The sequence below is a fragment of the Phalacrocorax carbo genome, chromosome 7, assembly GCF_963921805.1.
Source record: "Phalacrocorax carbo chromosome 7, bPhaCar2.1, whole genome shotgun sequence".
NCBI classification, from domain to species: Eukaryota; Metazoa; Chordata; class Aves; order Suliformes; family Phalacrocoracidae; genus Phalacrocorax; species Phalacrocorax carbo.
The window spans coordinates 18,651,623-18,659,879 of NC_087519.1; positions in this window are offsets into that span (position 1 = coordinate 18,651,623).

Here is an 8,257-nt window from a genome sequence, read left to right on the forward strand (position 1 = left end):
CACACTCTCATTTGGACTTCTCAGGATTCACTATAGACTACAGAGTCAATAAGATTTATGGCAGTTTTTGATAGACATTCCTGTAGGTCCAAGCTGCATAGCTCATGTGCCTGGATCATATAGAAACTGAACATATCCTCACTCAGAAGTCACGGACCATTCACGTGTGAATTAGGTAAATCTTTACCATGTGTGAAATACATCAATTCCACTGATGTCACCTAAAGCAGAACCTCCTGCCCTTGGGCCTGTTCTTAAGGGTATATGGCCCCATTAGAGAACTTATACTTTAAAGGTGCTAGGTAAGTTAGGCTCATAAGTTTGGCCAAAGAGATTTTTTATCTCAGAAATCTTTTCCATCTGACAGTCCTTGACCAGACATTTGAGGGAAAGTGTGACGTTAACATACATATGGAAAACACTTTTATTCCTTCCATCTTGCAAATAAGCAGGGCCTTCTGTTCAAAGAGCTACCACCATCCAAACAAGTAACACAGTGGACTTCAGGGTAGTATAAGACAGCAGTAACTTTGGGGCTAGAAAGCTTACCAGCAGCAGAACAGACAACACATCTCTCCACAAGGGAAACTCTACTCCCCCACCTTCGTGCTTTGAGTCACCCAGGAGTTCCCTGCACAGCTGCTCTAGCTTCTGGGAAGATCTTCACAACCTGCATAGAGGATCCTGGCTTACTGCCTTGTCCCTGAAGTGCCCAGTGCTCCCCTACAGAAGGAAACTCCAAAGCTGCTCCTTGAAAGGAGCTTTTCCTCTTACATCCATGCCAGCAGCCACCTTTGGGGCTTAGAGCACCGCAAGCGCCTGTTTCCTGGCTGCTATGAGCCTGCAGCATTTCCTTTGAAGTGCTGCAGCCTTTGGGGAACATCCTGGGGCACTTCTGAGCTGCACAGCCAAGCGACAACTGGTGAAGCTTAGACAAGCATATGCTCCAGAGGAAAAGACACATTCTAGATGAAGGATGAAAAAAAGTTGTGACTGCAGATAAAGTGAAGGGGAAAGGTTTGGGAAGGAACTGGAGAAATACTAAGGATACAGAAGGCTTCAAAGTAAACAAAGAGGAATCATATTGGCCATGATAGTGTAAACTGAGTTAGTTAATAAACCTACTGACAAGCTATTGACCAATTAAATATCCTTACGCATCGCTCTCAGACCCACGGTCCCACTTGGATAGGAGCCCAGCAGACACAGAGCAGCAGGAGCAATGCTAGAAACATGAAGTCCATTGTGCATGGGTGATGGAGCCACATCACACCCACACTCTGTACTAAGCAGCACCCTCAGTGCTAATGATAGCCCTGGCTAGGAGGCTGATGGCATGACTGGCTTTCAGGGTGCAAAATAACAACTAAACATTACTGGTATGTTGAAAAGGCAGAGAGATGAATACCACCATGAATACAAATTCCTGTCAATCTTCCCCTCTCTCAAAGCAGATATGGCTGTAATGGACGAGTAGCACCCAACCACTCTTCAAGGATCCTTTTTAACATAGCCACCAGAAACCACATCCTTAAACTGTAGGTCTGAGACTGAAGGATATTCTCATATGGGCATTCCTCAGAAGCTGGCACAGGCTGCTGTCACCAGACCCTTTCCAGTCAAAGTCAATGACAGTAGGACAAAGTACAAAAAAAGAAAAAACCTGCATGCTGCGATAAACTAATTCAACAAGAAACATACAACAGTCATCAATAACAGAGGTTACCTCCCCTTCAGTACTGACAGAAATAAGCAGGCATCTCACTTCCAGGCTGTGATCAGCTGCAATCCACTTACAGTCATCTGAATGCCAACTAGCAACAGGTACACACACAGATATGCTATTCTCAAGCTACTAGCCACCCAAGGACAGGACTAAGACAAGACGTTTGAATATAGATTAACAGGCTCATAACTTTGCTTAAGAGTGTGCTATACATTCAGGAGGCTAAGCCAGCTGCTGCAAGTCTCTTAGTAGGGCTCCCATCTATTCAAGGAAGAATAATTCACAGAAAGTGGCTTCAGAGTTCATCAAAGCACAAAGGAGAGGGGAAGTGATAATTTTGAGAAAGAGATGCACAAACAACACTTTTGGGCAATTCTGGAACGGTAAGCACTATTTCCCCCCCACCCTCCAGTTGAGCTGCAGCATCTGTCTAGTCTGAGAAGCATATGTATCACTTGGATACTAACTATGCCACCTTCTGTACAACTCCAGGAAAATATACACCGCTACCTGAGATACAAACAGAAACATATCTTGATTTACAAAAAAACCTGCAGAGTACACCTGGGGTTTACTGACCGTCAGCACCAATCTGTGCTGCTCACTACTGTTATAAAGCATGAAACGTTCTATAACAACCTTCAGTTACAACGCAGGAAGAAAGATAACTACATCACTTAATATTTTACTGTTGGTAAAGTATCCTAGATGATTTCTGTCTCCTCATTGTACCTGAACATGTCAGCTGTGTCCAGCATTCAGATGTACAACTTTTTTTTTTTTTTAAATTAACATGTGTTCCACAACTCTGTGATCCAGCCACATAAACCAAAACAAAAGGGAAAAAACCCAGGAAACTAGCAGAGAGAAAAAGCAAGCAAGAAAGGATGTGGCTTGAAACCTAGAGGGTGGTGTCCCACACTGCACCATGTGTTCTAATTATTGAGCTCAGTTACTGACCCCTGTGTACAAGCCCTTCCTCAAAAACGATGGCAGGTTCAGTGCCTTCCTTTCTGGAGTACTCTGCCTGTTTTTGAACTTGAGACACTAAGAGAGTTTATGAACAGAGCTTCTGTTTTATTTACTCTCAATTAATCATGCTCAACTGTAAACAAAGTGTCTGTTTTAGTTCTGCTGACAATTATCCACTTGTCAACATCTCCCTCAAGTACCTTCAGCATCTGCCAACAGCACAAAACTGCTACACCAAAATGAACATTTTGTCTCAATAAAAAGATAGACATGTGGCAGGTTTTCATCTGTTTTCTAGCCCATCAGCAGTCAGGTTATATTGTTACTAATGCAAGTAGACCACTTCCTATGGCATATTTATTTATGAAGGGAGAGGGAAGCCAAATTTTATTTGTAAGAGTAATGTAGACTCATGGAAAAAACTGGTGGAGACTCCCAAAGAGGCTCCCTACAAAAGCAAAGGTGAGCTGTCCCTGCACCCTGCCTAGCACCTACCATAGGCCTCCTGTTCTGTTGGGGCAGGCCTGGCCCCAGCTTCAGCAGTCACCTTGCCAAAAGCTGCATAGTAGGACTTGGTTCTTCACATTGTTCAGCAAATCCCAACATAAACTCAAACCACTTACAGCATCCCTCCCCAGATACTTTTAGTATTAAAAACTTTCCACTCCTTGCTCCACAGCCTGGGCTTTCTTTAGCCCTCAGAACTCCCCTCCTGTTTTGAATTTTGCCATTTTAAGCTTTTAAGATTTAGTTATTCCCATCAGCTCAAAATCCTTACTCCATCTTAGCGCAACCACTCTCGTGCTTAAATTGTTAGCAACAAGGTAAACCGCAGATAGCCTGGCACCTTTGTAGGTAGGCTCAGGTGAAACTGGACATTCCTTTTCTTCCGAGGGGACTAAGACAACATTGCCAGGTGGCTCCTCAGCTTGCAGGTGGCCTCCCTAACAGGCAAGGATGCTGGGCCTACATAGCATATCGCCTCCAAGATGCAGAAACAGCATGCTGTGGCTCTGGTTAACACAAGTTTCTCATACTGCATGAAACTTAATCCTGCTCTCACAAAATAACAGGAAAACCTCTAACTTCTCTAGAGGGCAACCCAGCCCTACACCTTTCCTCCACAGAATTGAGGTTTTTTCCCAGATTAAAATACTTGAGGGTGTAGGGCAGGGGGCTCGATCGTACCGGAGCAGGCAGGGGGAGGGCAGGGAGGAAACACCCCCGCCCCGGGCCATACCGTGCGCTGGGCTGCAGCGGGTTCCACAGCTCTCGGCTCCGGGCGACGGTGACTCCCGGTTCCCGGCTAGGCGGGGTGGGACGGCGGCCCCCACCCGCGGGAGGGGCGGCCGGCGAGAGGTCGCGCCCCGACAGGAGCTAATCAATCTTCAGCTGCGTAATTGGTTCTAATGAACCCGGCTTCCTCTCCCCGCCCGCTAATGAGCGCCCGGAGTTAGCGGCGGGCACCGGCCGTCACTCACAGCGCCCGCCCTGGCCGGATCGCCGGCCTCCCCTTTAACCTTCTCCTCCCTGCACAATTAAGATATCTTTTCTACTCGATGTGTTGCAAAATTAATGCCTAATTTATGTAATTAGTCAATTAACTATAATTCTAGCATATGGTGCCAAATGCCCAGAAGGTGTTCTTGTTTCCCAGGTACTTATTTTGATGTCATGAAATGCAGCTAATTAATTTTACATGCATATTAATTTCAGATCTATTTAGTGGCTCCCTTTGTGAAGGCAGATTTAATATTTGTCTTTCTAACCTTTTTGGGCAAATTCCGCGCTCAGTGTTGAAACGGAGGTGACTTTCTAAACACATTTCCAACGGTCTGCCTTTCCTCCGCGGAGCCTCTGCTGGCACCGGGTCGATCCCTCCTGTGTGAAGACGCGCAAGGGCTGATTATGTATAGCTTCCCGCGCATCTATAACTGTCGCAAGATACGGCTATTAAATTTAAATCCGATTAATATTTAATATTAAAGACTTCTGAGGGAATTTTTGTTTGTTTTTTGCAAAGCACAATATCCCACGGACATCTTTTTTTAAATAGCTCCTCTTAATACAATGCTCCTTGGAAAAATTAAGAGAATTCAAGGATCGCCTAATTAGAAAATTAGTGTAATCCTGCTCGCTGCCTTCTGGTCCTCGCAGTTCTCCAGTTTGCGCTGAGAAGCTGCGAGCTCCCTGCCGGCGCGCCCTGTACTTCCCGGCTCCCGGCCCCGAGGAAGGACGCCCCGCTCCTCCTCCCCGCCGAAACGGCCCAGGCCACGTTCCTGCCTCCTTCGGAGAGAGACGGCGTGTGATTTTGCCAGAATACTAGGAAGAGGAGATTATTCCTCTTCTTTCTGCAGTCTGTGCAGATGTGAAGGAGTTAATCGTATCGTGAGCTTTCCCGCTCCCCAGATGTTGAGAAAAGATTTAAGTACGAAAAAAGATTACACCCGGAGTCTACGCTTCAAATTCCCAGCGATCCCCTTTCCCCTTCGCTGCTGCAGCAGCAGCACTGATTGACGCTTTCGAGTTATCTCTAGGGTGAGGGGTGACAAAGCTGCGCCTGGCGGAGGGGCGCGCTCGCGCCAGCCCCGGGAGCCGCTTTCCCGCGGAGCGGCAGGGCAGGGCAGGAGCTGGCTTTTTAAGACGTCTACGCGAGTGCTGTGGCGTCATAAAACTTTTATCCCCCTTTCTGGATAAATTAATGAGCAATTTAATTAATAAAATCAGAGAGTAGCGTAAGTGCTATGATAATGAAGTTAAATGAGCGCGCAGTAAAATATTCACTAATCCAGCACATTGGCAAATGCCCCCTTAATTCTGCTTAGTACTAAAAAGGTTTTGAGCACCATAATGAGATTCCTCTGTCTGCTAATTAATTGACACTCTCCTGAATATTCATATGTGCTAGCACCAATACGTTCCTAATTGCACCGTGGAATGGATCTCAGAGGAAAGTAAATCGCCATAGACTTAATTAAAATAATGTATGCCAGATCTAGCTCGCTGAAGATGAGGCATTTGCCATCAAGAGGCGTAAGAAAGTGGCACCTGGTTTGTAGCGAAAAAATGAGGAGGAAATCTTTATCCCTCCCAAGGTGAAGTCAGCGGGGGCTGCCAAGTGTCAGGCTTGTCAGCCCGGAGATCGGGAAGCGAGAGCTTCTCCTTCAGGTGCCGGTGCCGGTGCGCGGCCCGCCGGGAGGCGCGGAGCTCGCTCACCGGCGGTGGTGCGGCGCACGGAGCGGCCGGCCTCGGAGCACGGGGAGCGGGCTTTCCACGGCGAGGTGGAACAAATCTGGTCAGGGATGCCCTCTACAGAGGCGTTCAGGGAAAACCGTTTGCCTCCGACGAGGGAGGGGAGGAGGGGGAGGCAGGGAAGGAGGGAGCGAGCGAGCAGCCACATTTGTAAACTTTTCCTTGAGGGGAATCCGGTGCCTTTGAAGCTCAGTCTCTGAATGGATTGTTCTTTGCACCTCCAGACTAATACTGTGAGCTAATATTGTACATTTAAATTGTTCTGCTGTTAAAAGAGCGGCGAGCTGCTCTGAGAAACGAGCGCCTGCCGCTGCCTGGCCGCGGCCTTCACCCCCCCGCGCCGGCGGGGCTAGCTGCAGCGGGCAGGCCCGCCCGGTCCCCGCTCTCCCGGAAAGCAGGCGGGAAGCGCTTCTCTAGGTCTCTTCCTTCCCTACCAGCTCAGGAAACGAAAAGGAAAACCGGTTTCTTGGAAAAAGGCGGCTTTTAAAAAAATCACCACAGGTTAGAAATCGAAAAGATTTTATTTGAAGACATACAAATGCATATTTATTATACACATGTAGGCATTAACAATGTAAATTACACCGCCAGCACTTGCTGGTTGTTTATTCATTAGATCTTTAGAAAATCTACATTGCCTGCAGATAACGGGATGATAATGTGAAATACACAAGCAGTTTACTCAGGCGGCTCCGCCCGGCTCCGCGCAGCTCGCGGAGGCCGGGTGGCGGCGGGCCGGGCTGCGGGCTGGGGAAGGGGGGGGCTCTTCAAAGGGTCATTCTGCCGCGACGAGAAACGGTCGCGCCTAGTGAAACTGCCGTCACCCAAAGCACAGGGCGAGGGTGCTACGGGTCGTGGCCCAGGAGAGAGCAAATTTAGAGGGAAACACTTCCTAGCAGAAGAAAAAGAAGGCAGAGCAGACATCTCGCTCTCAGAGCTCAAAACATTCTGCCATTTGCGATGTCTTTTATTCCCATGCAAATTCTTTCCTCGCCAAAGGAAAAAAAAAAATCCTCTGTCATTCTTTCCTCTTTAGCTGATTGAGTGCCGTACGGCTACAATGTCTCTCGATAATAAAGACAGAGAAAAAAAATATAAGGGAAGAAGTGGCTGCGGGGAAATCTTTTCTCAACTTAGATCCAAAGAGCTTCTTCCAGGAATGAAATACTAAAGCAGGTTAATACGGTTTTTGCGGCTGAGATGAGGGTTGCGGGGAAGGCGGGAGCTCTGCCCGGGGCGCGGAAGCAGGCGGAGGCGGCCAGCGCCTCGCCCCAAAGGGCCAGGCTGCCCTGTTGCATTTCTGGAGGTGCAGCGCGGCCGCGGAAGGCGCTGTCCCCACGACGGCGGCCTCCCGCGCCAGAGGGGAACCCGGGCTCCGTCTGTGCGCCAGCGCCTGGGAGCTGCCCCCTCCGTCCCCTCCCGCCCCGCCGCGGGGACCGGCCGGGCCGCGGGGGGGGATCCCCCCACCCCACCCCCGCTCAGGAATTGTCTATTCCCGGTCCGCGGGCAGCTCGGTGGGTGGCGGCCGGCGCGGGGAGGGGGCGCAGCAGCAGGAGGGGAGAGCGCCGAGCCCCAGCGCCCACACACCGGCTCCCACTGCCCCACCGCGTCACGGCTGTGACTTACGGGTCTGTTTGCAAACATGCCCCCTGCCAACGGGGAGAAAACCACGGGCGCTCAGCGTTCTGACCCTAATTACATCCCAGCTCGTTAAAGACTTCACACAATGGAGGAAAATGTTTCTCTTAAAGTTTGCCTGAGCCTGAATTCCGCGAGCGATTATTACCTTCGCTTTTAAAGAGGGGAAATAACCGTAACGTGCGCGCCATTATTCTTGTGGATATGCAATTTAAAATAATCGTCAATTGTCATAAAAACCATTTCACAATGTTTGGCTAAGTAATAACTTAGTCATTTAAAGGTGATTTTGCCCGGAGCCACAGACATGCAATTCAGGGAAGATTTACGTTGCTTATGGATTTTGCAGCGCAATTCTGACCGCAGCGGGAAGGGGGCTCAGCCCGGTTTTGGTTTTTTTTTTTTCCCCCTCCTTTCTGGTTTTGTAGGAAACACCAAGACAGGAGCAGACTGGGAGAAAGCATGAGCAAGATGAGCATGGCTGGGAAAAAAAAGCTGAGGATTAAAAATGTAGTTTATGAAACGGACTGATTTGGAAAGAAGAGGAAGGAAGGGAGGGAAAGAAAGAGAAAGAAACAGAGAAAGAAAGAGAGAAAGAAAGAGAGAAGAAAGAGAGAAAGAGAGAGAAAGAAAGAGAGAAAGAAAGAGAGAAAGAAAGAGAGAAAGAGA